The 21,632-nt window shown below is 39.3% G+C and overlaps 1 protein-coding gene and 1 non-coding gene across 3 annotated transcripts in view; both read right to left on the bottom strand.

Moving 5' to 3' along the window:
• The window catches only part of ANO4 (anoctamin 4), a 388,617-nt gene that overhangs the window by 292,788 nt on the left and 74,197 nt on the right, over window positions 1-21,632 (bottom strand). The gene's annotated exons all lie outside the window — the stretch shown is intronic.
• On the bottom strand, window positions 11,175-11,281 carry LOC126023476 (U6 spliceosomal RNA). The gene has a single exon (XR_007500597.1). It is a non-coding gene; the product is annotated as a U6 spliceosomal RNA (small nuclear RNA).

Genomic DNA, 21,632 nt, shown 5'->3' with positions numbered 1-21,632 from the left:
TAAAATGAGGGACATACAAATATTTTTGTATTAATAATATTTTTATATATTTCATTTAAACACCTTGATTACATATGTGATTGTCTTTGAATTTGAGTTATGTAAAGAATACCACCTGTCACCAGTGCAACATTTTCATCACCAATGTCCCAAATCTCCCTCCACCCACCCAACGTCCACCTGTATTCTAGACAGGCTTTCCATTTCCCTCATACATTCTCATTATTAGGATAGTTCAAAATGTAGTTATTTCTCTAACTAAACTCATCCGTTTGTGGTGAGTTTCCTGAGGTGAGCTGGAACTTCCAGCCCTTCTATCTTTTGTGTCTGAAAATTTTTATTGCAAGAATGTCTTTCATTTTTCTTAAAACCCATAGATGAGTGAGACAATTCTGCATTTCTCTCTCTCTCTCTCTCTCTCTCTGACTTGATTCCATGTACATCCATGTATAGGAAAATTTCATAACCATCTCTCCTGAAAGCTGCATAATATTCCATTGTGTATACGTACCACAGTTTCTTTAGCCATTTGTCTGTTGAAGGGCATCTTGGTTGTTTCCAGAGTCTTGCTATGGGAAATAGTGCTGCAATGAATATAGGTGTCAGGAAAGAATTTTTCTATTGTGTTTTTGTGTTCCTAGAGTATATTCCTAGGAGTGATATAGGTGGATCGCATGGAGCTCGATTTCCAGTTTTTGGAGGAATCTCCATATTGCTTTCCATAAAGGTTGAACTAGACGGCATTCCCACCAGCAGTGAATAAGAGTTCCTTCTCTCCACATCCCCGCCAACACTGTTTGTTCTCATTCTTTGTGATGTGTGCCAATCTCTGGGGTGTGAGGTGGTACCTCATAGTTGTTTTGATTTACATCTCCCTGATGATTAGTGATGTGGAGCATTTTTTCATGTGTCTTTTGGCCATTTGTATTTCTTCTTTGTCAAAGTGTCTACCCATTTCTTCTCCCAATTTTTTGATGGGATTAGATGTTTTTTCTTGTAAAGTTCTATCAGTGCCTTGTATACTTTGGAGATTAGCCCCTTATCTGACGGGTATTGTGTGAATAGTTTCTCCCACTCAATGGGTGGCTCTTGTATCCTGGGCACTATTTCCTTTGAGGTGCAGAAGTTTCCCAGCTTAATATATTCCCATCTGTTAACCTCTGCTTTCACTTGTTTGGAGAGTGCAGTTTCCTCCTTGAATATGCCTGTAGTCTCAATGTCCTGGAGTGTTTTGCCTACGTGTTGTTCTATATATCTTATGGTTTCAGGTCTGATATCAAGGTCTTTCATCCATTTAAATTTAACCTTCGTACATGATGTTAACTGGGGGTCTAAGTTCAATTTTTTGCAAGTGGCTATCCAGTTGTGCCAACAACACTTGTTGAAGAGGCTTTCTTTGCTCCATTTAGGATGTCTTGCTCCTTTATCAAAAATTAGGTGATTGTATGTCTGGGGAACATTCTCTGAGTACTCAAGCCTATTCCACTGATCTGAGGGCCTGTCTTTATTACAATACTATGCCGTTTTGATAACTATCACTTTGTAGTAATGTTTAAAGTTGGGGAAAGTAATTCATCCCATATTCTTTTTCCCAATGATTGCTTTAACTATTCTAGGGTGTTTATTGTTCCAAATGAATTTCAAAAGTGCCTGATCCACTTCTTTGAAGAATGTCATGGGTATCTTTAGAAGGATCGTATTAAATCTATACAATGCTTTGGGGAGTATTGCCATTTTGATGTTAATCCTGCCAATCCATGAGCAGGGAATGTGCTTCCATTTCCACGTGTCCTCTCTTATTTCTTGAAGCAGAATTTTATAGTTTTCTTTGTATAGGTCCTTCACATTTTTAGTCAAGTTGATTCCAAGATATTTGAGTTTGTGTGGCACTATTGTGAATGGGGTTGTTTTCTTAATGTCCATTTCTTCCTTATTACTATTGGTGTATAGAAAGGGCATTGATTTTTGTGTGTTAATTTTGTAGCCTGCCACCTTGCTATATGAGTCTATTGTTTCTAGAAGCTTTATGGTAGAGCCTTTAGGTTTTCTAGGTAGAGTATCATGTCATCTGCAAACAGCGAGAGCTTGCCTTCTTCCTTTCCTATCTGGATTCCCTTGATATCTTTTTCTTGCCTAATCGCTATAGCAAGTACTTCCAGTGCTATGCTGAATAGGAGTGAAAGAGGACAGCCTTGTCTTGTGCCAAAATTTAGAGGAAATGCTTTCAGTTTTTCTACATTGAGGACAATATTTGCCACTGGCTTGTGGTAGATGGCCTTCACTATATTGAGAAAGTTCCTTCCATTCCCATCTTGCTGAGAGTTTTGATAGAATGGGTGTCGGACGTTATCAAATGCTTTCTCTGCGTCTATTGATATGATCATGTGATTTCTATTTTTCTTGTTGTTGATGTTGTGTATTATGTTGATAGATTTACGGATGTGAAACCATCCTTGCATTCCTGGGATGAAACCTACTTGATCCTAATGGATGATCTTCTTAATGAGGCATTGAATTCTATTTGCCAGGATTTTGTTGAGGATCTTTGCATCTGTATTCATCAGCGATATTGGTCTGTAATTTTATTTTTTGGTAGCATCTCTGTCTGGTTTAGTTATCAAGGTGATGTTGGCTTCATAAAAGCTATTTTTTCGATTTCATGAAAGAGTCTTGCCAGGATTGGTAGTAGTTCCTCTTGGAAAGTTTGAAAGAATTCATTAGTGAATCCATCTGGGCCTGGGCTTTTGTTTCTGGGCAGACATTTGATTACCGTTTTAATTTCATCAACAGTGATGGTTGTTTAGATATGCTACATCCTCTTCATTCAACTGTGGAAGATTATAAGATTCCAAAAAATTATCCATTTTTTCCAGGTTCTCGTTTTTAGTGGCATAGAGTTTCTCAAAGTAGTTTCTAATTACCCTTTGAATCTCTGCCATATCAGTAGATATCTCTCTTTTTTCATTCCTAATACGAGTTATCAAGATTCTCTCTTTCCTTGTTAGTTTTGCCAGTGCTCTATCAATCTTGTTTATTTTTTCGAAGAACCAACTTCTGCTTTCGTTGATCTTTTTTGGGTTTCCACTTCGTTGATTTCTGCTGTCAGCTTTGTTATTTCCTTCTGTCTCCCCCTTTTTGGGTCCTTTTCTTGAGCACTTTCTAATTCTATGAGCTGTGTCATTAAGCTATTCAGGTATGCCCCTTCTGCTTTCCTGATGTGTGCTTGCAAAGCTATAAATTTTCCTCTCAGTACTGCTTTTGCTGTGTCCTATAAGTTCTGCTAGATTGTGTCTTTATTATCATTTGTTTCCAGAAAAGTTTTGAGTTCCTCTTTGATTTCATCTCGGATGCACTAGTTATTCAGTATGGGGCTGTTTAACTTCCAGGTGTTAAAGTTTTTCTTCTGTGTCCCTTTTGAATTAACATATAATTTCGGAGCCTTGTGGTCAGCGAAGGTAGCCTGCAAAATTTCTATCCTCTTGATATTATGGAGGTATGTTTTATATGCCAGCATGTAGTCTATCCTGGAGAATGTCCCATGTACATTGGAGAAAAAATGTGTATCCAGGTCTCTGGGGATGGAGTGTCCTATATATATCTACTAGGCCTCTTTTTTCCATTTCTCTTTTCAGTTCTCGTATATTCTTGTTGGGTTTCAGTCTGTTGACCTATCCAGTGTTGACAATGCCGTGTTGAGGTCCCCCACAATTAAAGTGTTGTTATTGATATTATTTTTCAGATTTGTCAACAATTGTATTAAATGCTTTCCTGGCCCCTCATTCGGTGCATATATGTTTAGGAGCGTGCTTTCTTCCTGCTGTATATACCCCTTGATTAATACAAAATGTCCATCTTTGCCCCCTACAACTTTCCTGAGTATAAAGTTTGCATTATCTGATATTAGTATGGCCACTCCAGCTTTTTTATGGGTGTTGTTTGCTTGGATAATTTTTCTCCAGCCTTTTATTTTGAGTCTATGTTTGTTCTGACTATTCAGGTGCATTTCTTGTAGGCAGCAGAAGGTTGGATTGAGTTTTTTGATCCATTTAGCCACTCTGTGTCTCTTAACTGGTGCATTTAGTCCATTGATATTGAGAGAAAGAATTGTCCTGGGATTTAGTCCCATCTTTATATCAAAATTTGGTGTGTCTTTTGGTCAGTCTTGTCTTAAATTAGGTCTTTCATTTTTTCTCTTAAGACTGGTTTTGTGTCTGTAAAGTTTCTGAGCTGTTGTCTGTGAAACCATATATTCTTCCTTCAAACCTGAAAGTAAGTTTTGCTGGGTACAGTATTCTAGGCAAAGCATTTATTCCATTTAGTTTTGTCACTATGTTCTACCATTGCTTTCTGGACTTGAGTGTTTCCAGTGACAGGTCTGCGGTAAATCTCAAGGATGTTCCCTTGAATGTAATTTCCCTTTATGATATTGCTGCTTTCAGAATTCTGTCTGTATCTGTGTTAATCGTCATTGTGTGTAGGATGTGTCTTGTGGTATTTTTTCTGATGTCTCTTTTAGTTGGTACTCTTTGGGCATGCAGGATTTGATCGCATATATTCTTTAGTTCAAAAGTTTCTCTTTAATGATGTTCTTTTTTTTTTTTTTTTTTTTTGATTTTTGGGCCACACCCGGTAACGCTCAGGGGTTGCTCCTGGCTATGTGCTCAGAAGTTGCTCCTGGCTTGGGGGACCATATGGGACACCGGGGGATCGAACCGCAGTCCGTCCAAGGCTAGCGCAGGCAAGGCAGGCACCTTACCTTTAGCGCCACCGCCCGGCCCCTTAATGATGTTCTTGACCGTTGATTCTCTCTGGAAATTTTCTTCCTGGGTCTCTGGGACTTTAATGATTCTTTGATTCTTTTTTTTTTTTTTTTTTGGTTTTTCGGGCCACACCCGTTTGATGCTCAGGGGTTACTCCTGGCTAAGCACTCAGAAATTGCCCCTGGCTTAGGGGGACCATATGCGATGCTGGGGTATCTAATCATGCTCCTTCCTTGACTAGCACTTGCAAGGCCGACACCTTTCCTCTAGTGCCACCTCGCCGGCCCCCCAATGATTCTTAAGTTGTTTCTGTTGATCTTATCATAGACTTCTATTTTCATATGTTTACATTCTTTGACGAATTTTTTCCATCATCTGTTCATTTGCTTTAAGTTTTTTTTCCAATCTCTCCCGCTGTGTGGATTTGTTATTAACTCATCTTCCACAGCACCAGTTCTATCTCAGCTTCTGTTAACCTGTTGGAGAGCTTATCTATTTTGTCATTCAATTTGTTTACTGAGTTTTTCAGGCCTGTTATTTGACCTGTTATTTCAGTTTGGAGAGTTGTGATTTCTGTCTTCAGATTTTCTTGGTTCTTATTAGTGCTCTTTTCAACTTGATCCATGGTTTCTTTGAATTCTTTGAGCGTCTTCCATATTTCTTGTCTAAACTCCTTATCTGAGAGATTCATTAGTTGGTTGGCCATTTTCTGGTCAGCAGAATTCTTATCTTCATTCTCTATGCCTGATGCTGGCCTGCGTTGTTTTCCCATTGTCACACTTGTATTGTGGGTTTTCTATGTGATGTGGTGTTATTCATTGGCTACATGATGTGCGTGGCCATGCTCCTCTGGCTCCGCCCTTCTGGGTGGGTGGACTTGCCTCCAAGGAAAGGGAACCCTCTGTGGATGAAGCTTCACACAGGATCAAATCTTAGGCCCAATTTTGCAGCAGAGAAGACAGTCCGGGGAGAAATGCTGGGCTTCAGTGATTCAGCACAGTTCTTAGTGTGATTTTTTTTCTTGTTGCAGTGGCATTCTTTAATTAGAAAGGGCGCATGGCCACATAGCGAAGCGGAGCAAAGTATTCTTCTGGAGCCTCTGGGAGAGCGAATTTTGTGGGCCTTTTTCAGCCCACTCCCAAGAGGTTCAGGAGACAAGACAGGAGACAACACACACAGAGGACAGGAGACAAACACACACAGGCATCACTCACAGTTTCTCACAGTCGGGACCCAGTGGGCAGGCATAGATTTTCACAGCCTGATGTAACAAACAGGGGACCTGCCTTCTGGGAAGTACTGCTTATAGCTGGTTTTCACCTTTGGAAGCAGTTCCTTGGCATTCCGGCCTGTGAATGAGCCTCTGGGAGAGTGAATTTTTATATCCTTTTTGGCTCACTCCCAAGAGGTCCAGGAGACAGGACAGGAGACCGACATCCAAATTTTGGGGGAGGTATCTGGGAATGTATATGGGTGATTGGGTCACAGTCAGCAGTCCTTAGGGATTATTCCTGGCTCTGTGCTCAGGGGTCATTTTTAGTGGTAGTCAGTGACCATGTGGTACTGGGGTCAAACCAGAGCTGCCATATGCAAGCTGACATATGACATTTGTATCATCACTCTAGTCTTAAATATTAGCACTATTGAAGTTGCATAGTCTATGAAAATTAGAGAACCAGCAGAAGAAAATGAAATCAAGTGTTTATAGGTTCAAATTATCTATACCCAAAATTCATGTTATTTTAAATTATGGGTTTCTAAAATACATTTAAAGAAAATTGTCATTTTCTCTAGTCTGAGACTGTAGTTTCATTTCCAAAAATATATAATATTACTTATATGAATTTTCATCAACTCCTTTTAAAACTGTTCTTTCCTACACGTTAAGTCTTTAATCTCTGGTTACAAAGATTTTTAACTTTGTTTTAGGGGCTTACTGAGTAGCTCTGTCCTGCAGTACCAGAGGCAATCAGGCAATCCTTTGAGAATCTTGCAAAGGTCAGGATTGGACTCAAAGTTTCACACATACAAGTCATAGATTGTAGCCCTTTGAACAATTTCTCTGGGTCTTTAAATTTTCTCCCCCACACATACATCTTTAAGAAAGAATCAGAGAAAAAAAAAAAGAAAGAATCAGAAATGGCTACATTTCTTTTTTCCTTCTGATTTTTAAAGTTCAATTTCACTGAAAGCTTGTATCATCTTCAGTCATTATACTAGGTCTTCTCACATGAACCTGATAACAAAGGAAATTCTTTCAGAAGCAGAAAAATGAAGTCATGAATTTTGCTTATATATGAATTGACATGGAGATTATTATGCTGAGTGAAATTAGCCAAAAAGAGAGGGATAGACATAGAATAATCTTACTCATTTGTGGGATATAGAAAAAGAAGAGATATGTAATAAGAAGAGTATGGTAACAATACCTAAAAATAATATTGATAAGGGTCTGGATGTCCAGCCCAGGGTAGGAAGCTAGTCATAAAGAGTAGGAAGTGCAGCTAGAGTAGAGAAGGTCTACTAGGATAATGATGATTGAACTGATCACTTTGGATAAGAACTCGGTGTTGAAAGGGAAAAAGTGATATGCAAGGCACCCCTCCATTAACAATAGTACAACCCACAGTGTTAAAAAGGAAAAAAAGAAGGGAGAGAGAGAAAGAGAAGGACATTGTCTGCCCTAGAGGTGGGAGGGAAACATAAGACATCAATGGCAGGAAGGGTGCACTGGTGAAGGATGGTATATACTATATGACTGAAACCCAACAATAAACAGCTTTGTAACCACTGTGCTTAAATAAAGCAGTTTCAAAATAAAAAAGGCAATGGAGGAAGTTAATTTTTCTGGTTTAAGATTATTGGCTTTTTAGCCTAGGATAGACTACTGTTCGATCCCCCGGCATCCTATATGGTCCCCCCAAGTTAGGAGCGATTTCTGAGAGCATAGCCAGGGGTAACCCCTGAGTGTCAATGGGTGTGGCTCAAAAACAAAAATAAAAACAAACAAATAAAAAGAACAAACAAGATTATTGGCGTTCTGTTATAAACTCAAAGAGTTTCAGAGGCATCCAGATCCTTTCTTTTACCTCATATCTGCTCTCACACAACTGATACAAGGCACTAAGCCCATATGTCACCTGAATAGTTCAGGGGGAGCATCTTCTTGATAGCTGTGGCCTGAACATCTCCATAAATATCTCCTGAACATAGCAACATCCTTGGCCACACTCCAGCTTCTCAGGGAAACAGTTGGCCTGGAGTCCAGAATTTGGAGACTGGAGTGATTCAGGGTAAGTGAATTCTCTGGGCTGTGTGAGGATAGCAGGTAGTACTGGATTAGTGTAGCAGTTAAGTGCTTGAACACAGTGCACTCAACATTATGCTTGAAAGCTTACTATTGTGCCCACAGGTCATTCTGAGGCAGATGCTCTCCCCACTGAGTCATGACTACTCCAAGTATATACCTGTGATCTTTAATACCACAAAAACTTCTATTTTGCTGTGCCTGCTGTGCATTCCAGGGGAATCATTTAGGAAGTTCACTCAGCCTTATAAAGCTTTTTTTCTTTTCTTTTCTTTTCTTTTCTTTTCTTTTCTTTTCTTTCTTTCTTTTTCTTTCTTTTTTCTTTCTTCCTTCCTTCTTTCCTTCCTTCCTTCCTTCCTTCCTTCCTTCCTTCTTTCTTTCTTTCTTTCTTTCTTTCTTTCTTTTCTTTCTTTCTTTCTTTCTTTCTTTCTTTCTTTCTTTCTTTCTTTCTTTCTTTCTTTCTTTCTTTCTTTCTTTCTTTCTTTCTTTCTTTCTTCTTTTTTTCGGCAGTGCTCAGGGGTTACTCTGCACTCAGAAATTGCTCCTGGCAGGCACGGTGGACCTTATGGGATGCCAGGAATTAAACCGGGGTCTGTCCTGTGTTGGCTGCATGCAAGGCAAACACACTACCACTATGCTACTGCTCCAGCCCCGAGCCATATAAAGCTTTTACCATGGATTAGGGGCAACTTTCAGTGGTGCTTTGAGCATGCTCCTGGTCATTGCTTGGGGTCACTCCTGGCAGTGCTTAGGGGTCCATATAAATGCCAAGGATTCAACTAAGGTTGTCCTTGTGTAAAACAAGCACCCTAATTCCTGAACTAGCTCTTCAATCACATAAATGAACTTTTAAGTCTTCAAACTTCTTGTTTGTTTGCATGAATACAGTCCTTTGAGGTCTCTCCGGTCCCAAACTTGCCAACAACAGAGAACTATTTAAAATGAGACACAGTGGGGATAGAGAGATAGGACAGTGGATAGAACACTTCAGTTGAATGCAGCCAACATGGATCCCTGACACTCCACATGGTCCTCTGAGCCCACCAGGTGTGATTCTTAAGTACTGCTAGATATGACCTGCTAGATATGACCCGCAAACAAAAACAACAAAAAATAACATAAAATGCATGGTCTTTTACAGAGACCACAAATGTTCCTGGGTATTCTAGCATGTATTTTAAGAACATTGGGTCTCCTGATACTCAAAGAATATTGTTCCTCAACTTCTGTAAGACATTATATCATGCTACTTATTTTTATTTATTTATTTATTTATTTATTTATTTTATTGGTTTTTTGTTTGGCTGGTTTTGGGGCCACACCTGGAGGTGCTCAGGGGTTACTCCTGTCTTTGTGCTCAGAAATCTTTCCTGGCAGACTCAGGGAATATGTGGTGCCAGGGATCAAACCCAGGTCCTTACTGGGTCATTTGCACGCATGACAAATGCCCAACCTCTGTGCTATACTCTGACCCCAATACTACTTCTATAGAAGATGAACAGAAGTCTTGCATATTCATGTCAACTAAAGAATAAAGACTGCTTGAACATGTTTCTCCCTCTCTACCCATTATCCATTCTATCAGAAAGTTCTTTCAAGTTTCCCCTTTTAATGTTTGAAGACCTTATTTTGTCTTACAGATAAAACCCATAGCACATATCATGTAAAACACCATCTAGTCATCCAGCTTGATCATATATCCTGCCACTGTGATCCTTGCAGAATTCTCCCACATAGGAAGCTGCACAGGCCTGCATAATCCTCTGCACTATTCCGTACCTCAGGACTTCACTCAAACTGGAACATTCTTCCATCATGCTGGTCTTGGTATTCCTGATAGACATCTTCCTCTCCATCATGTTTTTTTTTTTTTTGTTCTGAGGCTCCTCACAGTGCTCAGGGGTCTGTAGTGCTGGAGATAGAATTCAGCACTCTTGCATGCAAAGCTTATGTTCATACCATAGCAAACCTCTGACTCCATAGATACCATTTTCCACAATGTCTGCCCTCTCCACCTTTTCGAGGTCAAACATCCACTCCTCGTCCATGTTCTCAGAATTTCTCTATTTCTATTTTCAATATGATGCTTTATTCACTTCCTTATGCCCCAGGGATTAGTGTAGAACCATGAACAGTTACTCAATGTTTCCTGGCAAAGGAAGCAAGTTTGCCTTCAGATATACTCTGGCTATGAATATAAACTCGGAAAGGGCTCATAACTCTCATGGCAAGTATAATCTTAACTATAGATAACTGATAAGTCCTTCCTCTTTTATAAGGAACTAATTGATTGGGTCAATTCTTCACCAACCACAAGTTGAATGATTCTATAAAGCACATTTTTCTAAAGCCAGACCTTGTGATGACCAGAAGAAATGAAGGCTCTGGCTAAAGACGTTCAAAACCACTTAGCAAAATACTCCAGAGAAATCACCTAATAACATTTCTTCCACTGTACTACCCACCTGGCTCATTTCCCTGCCTTACTATTTCAGAGACACCAGCAATTTCAGTGTCCTCAAAATGTTCTGAGAACATTTTGTGCCTCTAGCTCTTGGTGCATGAAGACTCACAGCATGGAGTTTTGTCCAACCTCTCCTTACCCAGAAAAATTATTCATTATTCCCCCTGTAATTCTGATATTTCTTTCCTGATTAGATTTTTGATTCCAGCAGTTTTCCATTTGTCCTAATGTTCTAAAATTTTCTAAGACATCTACAACATTGACTTGACTATAACCATTTTTCAAAACTTGATTTAGACCCTATTCATTACAATAGAACTCAAAATGCTTAGGTCTTCCCACACACTGTGCAAGATATTTTTTCTATTAGATAAAATATCCCTCAGGGCCAGAGTGATAGCATAGCGGCAGGGCATTTGCCTTACACACATCCAATCCAGGACAGACCTCGGTTTGATGCCTGGCAACCCAGAATGTCCCCGGAGCCAGGAGCAATTTCTGAATGCATAGCCAAGAGTAATCCCTGAGCATCACTGTGTGCGGCCCCCCAAAAGAAAAAATATCCCTGATGTCACTGGGAAATGAGAATCTACAAAAAACATATGGGCAGTACCTAGAAAATAATTTTTCTTTTTTTTCTTTTTTAAATATGGAACACTTCACGAATTTGCATGTCATCCTTGCGCAGGGGCCATGCTAATCTTCTCTGCATCGTTCCAATTTTAGTATATGTGCTGCCGAAGCGAGCACCTGAAAAATAGTTTTAATTTAAAGTCCTTCCCTGATATTTCACACATAAAACACACACACACACACACACACACACACCAATCTTAAATCTTTAGAGACTGGAGCTAGTACAGCACTTAGGGTCAAGTGCTTGACAAGCACTTGATGCAGGTTCCATTCCTGGTGCCACACAGTTTCCTAAACATTGACGGATGTGGCCCTGAGGGCCTGCAGCGTTGTTGAAATGGCCTAGGTATCCCCAACACTACATGGACCAAGCAGCATCACATTCAGGCCCTTGTACTGAATCACCAGCCCATTGGTCAAGAATCACTACCAGTGGCACACCTGGGCCTCCAGGACACCATTTAAAAGTCATCTTCCACACCAAAAATAAATAAATAAATAAATAAATAAATAAATAAATAAATAAATAAAAGGCTACAAAGGCAAAAATTATCTGAGAAGAAAAAAATTGTCTTGAAAACTAAAAACTCTCAAAGCATGACAGAGCACACCAATTCAAAAGACTATTCTGGAACTGTTAAAATTAGTAACAAGGAGTTAAGGTGTATGCCTTGCATTTAGCCATCTTTGGTTTGATCCCTGGCACTTCTGGCTGCAAGAACTTCCAGGATGTCTCAATAATCCCTAGCACTGCGGGGATTATGCAGGGCCCCAGCAGTTCCATATCCTCAGGTTATTGCTGTCAACCTGGGTGGCAGATATTACCAGGAAGGTTCTCTGAGCACCACTTGGAAGACCCCCAAATGGAAGTATGAAGGTTTCTTAGAAATAGCAAAATCATTTAAGTCAGTAGAGAGAACACAAAATTAATATATGGCACAAATTCTGCTATAAGGCCTTTTGATGGTTATTTAGAAAGTTTGGAACAAACATTTCTGTATCAGTTATGAGATTGTGAGGTAGCATGACTATTTTTAATAAAGCTCCAATGCTAGCAAAAATTTACTACTAAATTATAATGATGATCAAAATAAAAATTAAGGACAGAAAGCAGAAGCTAATGAAGATAAAACAGAAATAAAGAAGTAAAAGAATAAGCTGAACCAAGCAGTGAATAGGTGTAACAAAGTGATACAGAGCCCAGCTTGAAAAACAGAATAGCCCAGCTACAGAAATTAAGAAGAAATCAATTCCTTGTAAGAATGAAGGAATGGATGCACAAGGAATTGCAATGGACTTCAGAATTAGACATGAGAACCTCAGAACAAATGGCAGAATTTTTTCTCCTTTTTTATGTCTAGGCATAATAAAGTCTGGAATTGAACCTGTTAGAATTTAACAAATGTTTGTTTAGAGATACTCTTTTAATTTTTTTTAATTTTGGGGTCACACCCGGCAGTGCTCAGGGGTTACTCCTGGCTCTACGCTCAGAAATCACTCCTGGCAGGCTTGGGGGACCATAGAGGATGCTGGGATTTGAATCACTGACCTTCTGCACGCAAGGAAAATGCCTTACCTCCATGCTATCTCTCCGGCCACAGAGATACTCTTTATAATGCTCTTTACCTGAAAATCTACATAATGAATCAATGTTAGAAATAAATTCATAAGTTACAAACTGCATAAGAAATTATAACACACTCAGAAAGATTAAGTAGATAAAAATAAATTGAAAATTTAATAAATATCTAGATGATTTGCACCCAATAGCAGAAGTGGGGAACAAATTTAAGAACTATAAAATAAATGCTTACTATATCAAATTAGTGAAAAGGAGTAAAATATGGGAACAAAAGGTTAGTTTTTTAAAAAGGAAAGAAAGAAAAAAAACTGAGCCAAACTACTTATGTCTATCTACTGAGGCCTTCTAGACATGTTTTATTTCTGGGAATGGTTCTTTTTTTCCTTGCTTATTTGTTTTTGTTTTGTTTCTTATTTTTTGGTTTTTGATCTTTGGGCCTGGTGGTGCTCAGGGGGGTTACTAGGGTTACTAGGGGGTTACTAGCTAGGGGGTCCTAGCTCTGCACTTGTAAGGACAGGTGGGCTCATGCCCACCTCACATTCATAGACACAAAGGGATATACATGGCCAGTTAGGCCCTAGGGCCTAGGCTATGCTTTAACTATGCCTTATTGCTCGTATCATTGCTGGAGGTCAAACTGACGTGGAAAAATAGAACCTACCAACCTTTCCAAAAGAAATGAGGCACCAGGGAGGCACAGAAACTAATACTGATAGATGTCTACAGTGCCCCATAAACCTTTATCTACAGTGCCCCATAAACCACATCCAGGCCTTGTGGACATGGCTTGTCTAGAGCAGCCTTGATCTATTTAAATTGTGTTACTTGTATTATGCAAAAATGTGTATTATTTGCTATATTTCCTGAGGCTAACTGAACAATGTGCATGGTGTCAGTGACTATAAAAACTCTAAGGACCCCAAGCTCAGGGCCTAACCTACATCATGTGGTTGGACCCCACTAGCATAGTAAACCCCACTTGTTTGATTTATTTTGTCATGTGGGCTCTCTGTCTTATCACCAGGCTGCCAGAAATGGACAAAACATACTCAAAAATCGCTCCTGGTAGGCTAGGGCGACCATATGGGATGCCAAGAATTGAACCGACGTCCATCCCTGGTCAACCATGTGCAAGGCAAATGCTCTACAGGCCCATTTCTGGGAATGGTTTAATGATTTTCATTGTACGCTGATTATCTGCAGGAACTATCATTGCTGAGGTTGTTTACATGTGCATGAACCAAGATCCAGGTTCCTTGTGTATTTATTTCTGCATGGCTCCTTTCAGAACCAGATCATGTTTGCCTTTCGCTAACCTAGATCCTGAACTGGTTTCTCTTTTAATTATTTTAAAATCCAGATTCTCCCTCCAAAAATGTGATCCATGCCTATCCCAGTCAAGCCTAAGTTTCTTTAAATTTAAATTTAAGTTTAATTTTCTCACTAGCAACCTTTCTATATTCCTTCATATCTGTGCCATCAGTGAGATTTCTTGACAGACAGGGAAATCCCGTAGAATACAACAGCGAGAAGAAAAATATTTTAAAATGTTCATTAGGAGATACAAGGATAAAATATTCAACCCTGTATATGAACAAGTTCTAAAATGATAGGTGACTGATAAGGAAAGAAACTCAAAATAATGACTGAGAAAAATGTTAACAGTTATATAAAAAAATAAGTCTATACGATTTATACAACTTCAGTCCTGTCACAAATTGAAGCTGAATTTCATATAAGAGAAAATGTCTGAAGCAAAGAGAGAAAAAGACAATTACCAACAAGAAAAAATATAATTACACTAGCAGATCTCAATCAGTTTCAAAAACTGAAGTGATGAAAAAGTATTTTCTGGGGCCGGGCGGTGGCGCTAAAGGTAAGGTGCCTGCCTTACCTGCGCTAGCCTAGGACGGACCGCGGTTCGATCCCCGGCGTCCCATATGGTCCCCCAAGCCAGGAGCGACTTCTGAGCACATAGCCAGGAGTAACCCCTGAGCGTCACCGGGTGTGGCCCAAAAACCAAAAAAAAAAAAAAAAAAAAAAAAAAGAAAAAGTATTTTCTAAGAATTTCAAGGAAATTATCTTTTAAGAATAGAGGGAAGATAACTCATTTTAAAATTCTTTATGAAGCAACATAATTATGCACAAGTAAGGCAAAACAAGGACATTTTTATGAAAAGAAGGTTTTTTTTTCTGATTTCATTTTTTATTTAAACAACTTTATTATATACATGATTGTGTTTGGGTTTCAGTCATGTAAAGAACACCACCCATCACCAGTGCAACATTCCCATCACCATTGTTCCAAATCTCCCTCCTCCCCACCCAACCCCCACCTGTACTCTAGACAGGCTTTCTATTTCGCTCGTACATTCTCATTATTAGGATAGTTCAAAATATAGTTATTTCTCTAACTAAATTCATCCCTGTTTGTGGTGAGCTTCATGAGGTGAGCTGTAACTTCCAGCCCTTTTCTCTTTTGTGTCTGAAAGTTATTATTGCAAGAATGTCTTTCATTTTTCTTAAAACCCATAGATGAGTGAGACCATTCTGCATCTTTCTCTCTCTCTCTGACTTATTTCACTCAGCATAATAGATTCCATGTACATCCATGTATAGGAAAATTTCATGACTTCATCTCTCCTGACAGCTGCATAATATTCCATTGTGTACATGTACCACCATTTCTTTAGCCATTCATCTGTTTGAAGGGTATCTTGGCTGTTTCCAGAGTCTTGCTATGGTAAATAGTGCTGCAATGAATATAGGTGTAAGGAAGGGATTTTTGTATTGTATTTTTTGTGTTCCTAGGGTATATTCCTAGGAGTGGTATAAGCTGGGTCGTAGGGAAGCTTGATTTCCAGTTTTTGGAGGAATCTCCACATTGCTTTCCATAAATGATTGAACTATATGGCATTCCACCAGCAGATAAGAGTTTCCTTTTATCTCCACCATCACTCCGCCCAACACTGCTTGTTCTCATTCTTTGTGATGTGTGCCAATCTCTGGGGTGTGAGGTGGTACCTCATAGTTGTTTTGATTTGCATCTCCCTGATGATTAGTGATGTGGAGTGTTTTGAAAAGAAGGTTTTACCATGTATAGAGTCATCAAGATGTTTCTTGTTAAGAACCAGCAGGATCAAAACTGGAGAGAGAGAGAGAGAGAAGAGAGAGAGAGAGAGAGAGAGAGAGAGAGAGAGAAGAGAGGAGAGAGAAGAGAAGAACAGTGGGTAGGGTTCTTGCCTTGCATGCAACAATCTGGATTCAATCACTGCTACCCCGCTGGGTCACCTGAGTCTTGTCAGGAGTGATCCCTGCATACAGAGCCTAGAACAAACCTAAGCACTACCAGATATGGTCCACAAATGAAAGGAACTCAGGAAGAGGGTAGGAGGGAGGGACAGAGGAAGGGAGAAAGAGAAGGACAGAAGAAAGGAGGGAGGGAGGAAAGGAGGGAGGGAGTGAGGGAAGGAGGAAGGAAGGAAACCAATAGACTCCAGAATGACTATAAGAAAAAGGCAGTAGCATGCAAGTATGTTGTTATCACATTAACAACAAAATGTATATAAGCTGACTGGTTACAAACTTATAGCAGAAGTTAATTTGGGGATGACTCAAAAAACAAGTTGCAAGTCGAATACAAAATTAAATATATGAAGGAGTAGAAGGAAGAGCATTAAATACTAGTTAAATACTTGTGCTACTTATAGAAAGGACAGAATTATTCTCTTTTGCCTTTTATTAATACACTGTATTTCACCATGTAATTGTCACCACTGTATATGATTGCACTACTGGTTTCAGTTCAAAATTCTTTTATAATCTTTTTAAAAAAGCACCAGATGTGGTAGCACTACTTTTTAAAAATTGGAATAAAATATGTGATGATTCTGTAGTGAAATGTGATACGTATTTATAATAAAGGCTACAATTAAAAGGAAGCCATTTCCACAGTGAAAGAGCATATTTGCACAGCAAGAAGAAAGGGATCATGGCCTAAAGAGATAACACCAGCAAGTAGGGCATTTGTCTTGCACATGGTTGCCCTGGTTTAATCCCTGATATTCCATATGGTCCCACAAGCAGCAAAGGAGTGATTCCTAACAGCACACATTTGGGGCCTCCAAGGGCTCAATCCATGATGCTGGGGACAGGGTTGTTATCATGTAAGGCATATCACCTTATCTCTTCTCTGACACCTCAACCATCTGCAATGGTTTCTTGTTTCTTTTTTTTTCTTTTTGTTTTGCTTTGTTTTTTGAGACATGTCACTGCATGCAAGGTATGTGCCCTCCCTTACTATACCTATCATTCCAGTCCAATTGCATATTTCATAAAAATCTAAAAATTCATAACTTTATAAATTTCATAAAAACTAAAAATTGGAGACAGATATCCAACAATAGAAAAATGGTAAAATTAATTAAATTGCATATATAACATAAATTTTAATAGGGCCTATTACAATTTTTAAGATAATCTTTTTAAAACCTCGGAAAATATAGAATATATTTTATAATATAGTATAACATTATAAAATATTATATCATGTAAATATACATAACACAAAAATATAACTGAAAAGTACATTGTAACATAGGAACAGGAAAGAGTTAAATGGAAAAGCATACATTCAAGCCTCAGCCCTGAATACTGTCGGGTATGGAACCTGATTAAAAAAATCATTAAATGTTAATTAAATATGTCCAAGGGTTGGTTAACGGGACTGGAGAACAGCCACCAGGTTGTGATGTTGTATCCTTGATGCTATATTCTACACACCCCCAATAACACAAGGGGTAGCCGTGATGTCCTTAGGACTGATGGGCACTGGTAGTGTCATATCACCAAGCTTCAGAGGCCTCTGGGTCCCCTTGAGCACTGACTGAGGGGCTGAATGAATGAATACAGAAATTCATAGGATCCAGCAACACCCTCCTTAGTATTTGTCTAAAACAGGGGTCTCAAACTCACGGCCCGTGGGCCGTTTGTGGCCCTCCGTACAACATTTTGTGGCCCTACCCCTAGAGGAATCTTTTTGTTTTGTTTTGTTTTAGTTGTTTGGGTCACTATCCCCCAATGTTCAAGGCTCATTACTACTGACTTTTGCACTCAAGGATCACCCCGACTTTGCCTCCTGCGGCCCCCAGGTAAAATTGAGTTGAGGACCCCTGGGTCTAAAAGATGTGAAAACCTGGGCTGCAGAGATAGTGCAGTGGGTATAGCCCTAGCCTTGCATGTGGTCAACCAGCACCCCATATGGTCCCTGAGCCCTACTAGAAGTGATTCCTGAGCACAGAACTAGGAGTAACTCCTGAGGCATCACCAGGTGTGTGGCCCCAAATCAAGCAAACAAAAAGATTCCCACTAATGAAAGACACTAAAATATAAATTCAAAAGAATAATTTCACCCCCATGTTCATAGCACAAAGCCTGACATGGAATCCATCATAGCAATCAACAAATGCACCACAATAAGCATCTGTGGTTTATGTATACTCAGTTCCATTTTCATTCTATTAAAAAAGATGAAATCATGATGTTTGAGACAAAATAGATGAAACTTGAGGTGATTATGTCAAGTGGAAAAATAAAGAAGTGAAAGGTAGTTATTTGATCATTTTATTCATACATAGAATGCAATTTACTAAAGCAAATGAACTGGCAAAAAACAACAAATGAACTTTCAGGTTCAGTACCAGCTGTTGTGGCTTTTTGTAGAGAAGGAAGAGAGAGGATGAAGTTGAAGGGGAAGGGAACTTTTGAGAGATGATCTTTCTAGAACTTTGGTGGGAATAATAATAAATTGCAAAATAGAAGGGGTCTGAAAATCAGAAGCCAAACCTTTGAAATTTTGTAATATTAAAATAAAAACAGTGGCAAATCAGTTGAAAAGAAAAAATTTTAAAAAAGATTATTTAAACCATTAAAACTTGAAAAGTTATTCATAGAGGCTGGAGCGATAGCACATCGGTAAGGCTTTTTGCCTTGCACGTAGCTGACCCAAGATGAACCTGGGTTTGTTTCCGGTGTCTCATATGGTCCCCAGAGCGAGGAGTGATTTCTGAGTGCATAACCAGAAGTAACCCCAGAGCATCACGGAATGTGGCCTCCAAAACAAACAAAAGTTATTTATAGTTCTATTGTAGACAGGACCAATTGCATCACCAATCTCTCCACCAATGTTCCCAGAGTCTATCCCATGCTGCCATCCCCCAGCCTGCCAGCATAATAGGTAACATTTTAAGTATGTTATTTAAAGTTTTGGTTATTTGGTTATTTAAAATTAAAATTGTTTGGTTATTTAAAATTTTAACCTCATGATTTTATTATTGTTGACTCTTGGTTGGGTATTTAGTTCTGCCCAAGAATAACATTTTTGGGGGGTGCACACCCAGCAGTACTCAGGATTTACTCATGGCTCTGTGCTCAGTGGTCATTCCTGACAGTGCTTGAGGGACCATATGGAATGCCAAGGATTGAACCTGGTCAGTTGCGTGCAAAGTAAATGCATTATCTGCAGTGCTATTGCTGCAGCCCAGAATAACATTTTTTTTTTATTTTGGTGTCACACCTGGCAGTGATCAGGGGGTACTCCTGGCTCTATGCTCAGAAATCTCTCCTGGCAGGCTCTAGGGACCATATAGATGCTGGGATTCGAACCACTGTCCTACTACATGCAAGGCAAATATTTTACCTTCATGCTATCTCTCCAGCCCCAGAATACCATTTTTTAAAGAAGCTCCATGCACACACACACATCAGATATTTACCAAGATATGCCAGTACATTAAAAAGCAGAGTGTAGAGCAGCTTAAATTTGCTCTCAGTAGACAAATGAGGTGGCTGAAGAAGAGGACAGAAAAGAGACAGAAAAGAGCTTTCTCGGGTCTTACACATTTATAATGGGATTGTGAGCTAAATAAAATTAAACACTTGAAAAAGTACATACACGACTATGTACCTCTGTGTTTCTGTTTGTTGTTCACAATAGCAATTACTAGTAATGACTCAAATTCATGTTCTATTAAAAGGTGTCTTTTGTAATAGACAAATAATCTCCAACTCAATGGTAAGTGCCACAATAACTTCTAATTCATTCAGGCCTTCACATATTGTTGAACTATGATTAGCTGAAGTTTGTGTGTGTGTGTGTGTGTGTGTGTGTGCCAATGCATGCTCTGTGGTTACTGTGAGAAAGACACAAGACTTATGTTAATGTGCACACAATACAGTAGAGACGATAAGAAAGGAAAGAAAATCAATCACGTGTATTGATTTAGCACCCACAATGTACAAGTCAGGTAAATCGATTCGGGGAGAATCCCCATCCCCATATGCACACACCATATCCTTAAGTCTAGAAATCGAGGTTCCACGCAGTAACAGACAAGCAAATAAGTTGGTCATGAGAAGTAAGAGTGAGGGAGTGATATGCAGAAATAAGGTTTCTCTAAGAGAGAGAAAGGGGTCAAGATGGGGCCAGAGCTGTGGCGCAGCTAGCTGTAGCTGTAGGGCATTTGCCTTACAGCGGATAACCTAGGTCCTACTGAGGTTCGATCCACCAGAGTTCCATATGGTTCCCCAAGCCAGGAGCGATTTCTGAGCGCATAGCCAGGAGTAACCCCTGAGCGTCACTGGGTGTAGCCCCACCCCCACCCCCCCAAAAAAAAACAAAAGAAAAAAGAAAAAAAGAAAGGGGTCAAGGCGCTTGTCATGCATGAATTTGAGCCTGTTCAATCATTGGCACCATGTATGATACCCTGATCACTGCAAGGAGTGACCCCCGAGCAAAGAGCCAGGAGTCATCCCTGAGCAACACTGAGTGTGGAACACAAACAGAACAAAAATCAAAGCAAAACAAACAAACAAAAGACAAGAAGATATGAAGCCCCAGAAATGAGATCACAAAGAAGCAGATTAAGGACTGGCATTTTTAACTAAAAGGTTATCAAAAAGACACCAATATTTTTAGGTATTTGGTATCCCTAAAGTTGTTTTCAACACAGCTGTGTAATAGTTATCACCCAGAGCTTGTTTTGAAGTTCCTATCCCCGATACAGAGATTAGAGCAGTGTTTTTCAACCACTGTGCCTCGGCACACTAGTGTGCCATGAGATATTGTCTGTTGTGCCATGGGAAAACTTCCAATTTCTTCCGTAACATGTGGTTTTGGCTCAAAAATAGACCAATCATTGAAATATTTGATAATAAAATAATCATAAAATAATTTCTTTGTGTTTACTTGATTCCTATTAAAGAGAATTACTTTATATAGAGTTATATTTTTGTTTTGTTTTGTTTTTCGGGCCACACTAGTTTGATGCTCAAAGGTTACTCCTGGCTAAGCTCTCAGAAATTGCCCCTGGCTTGGGGGAACCATATGGGGCGCCAGGGGATCCAACCGCGGTCCTTCCTTGGCTAGCGCTTGCAAGGCAGACATCTTACCTCTAGCGCCACCTCGCCGGCCCCGAGAGTTAAATTTTTTTAACATTTTCTTTTTTTTTTTTTTTTAACATTTTCTAATGGTGGTGTGCCTTGTGATATTTTTTTCATGTAAAAAGTGTGCTTTTGCACAAAAAGGTTGAAAAACACTGGATTAGAGCATGTGCTGACCCCAGAGTGATACCTGGCACCATTTGGCTTCTAGAGCTGGGAGTAGCTCTGAAGCCTCCAGCACAATTAGGCGTGACCTGGTAGCTGCAAGATCCAAATTCTAAATTCTCTATCTTCTAGCCCTGACATCAAATCATGCTGGTGAGTCTGATGAGATGAATATTGCCAAAAGTGGCTCTCAATATTCGGGAGACCTTTTCTTAAATTTTAAAATAAATAATAAATGTTAAAATAAACAATAAACAATAAATAACCAAGCATTAAACT

Source organism: Suncus etruscus, chromosome 11, assembly GCF_024139225.1.
Source record: "Suncus etruscus isolate mSunEtr1 chromosome 11, mSunEtr1.pri.cur, whole genome shotgun sequence".
In the NCBI taxonomy this organism is placed as follows: Eukaryota; Metazoa; Chordata; class Mammalia; order Eulipotyphla; family Soricidae; genus Suncus; species Suncus etruscus.
Note: the sequence above shows the minus strand (reverse complement) of the source record. Positions and strands in the feature narration are given on the sequence as shown.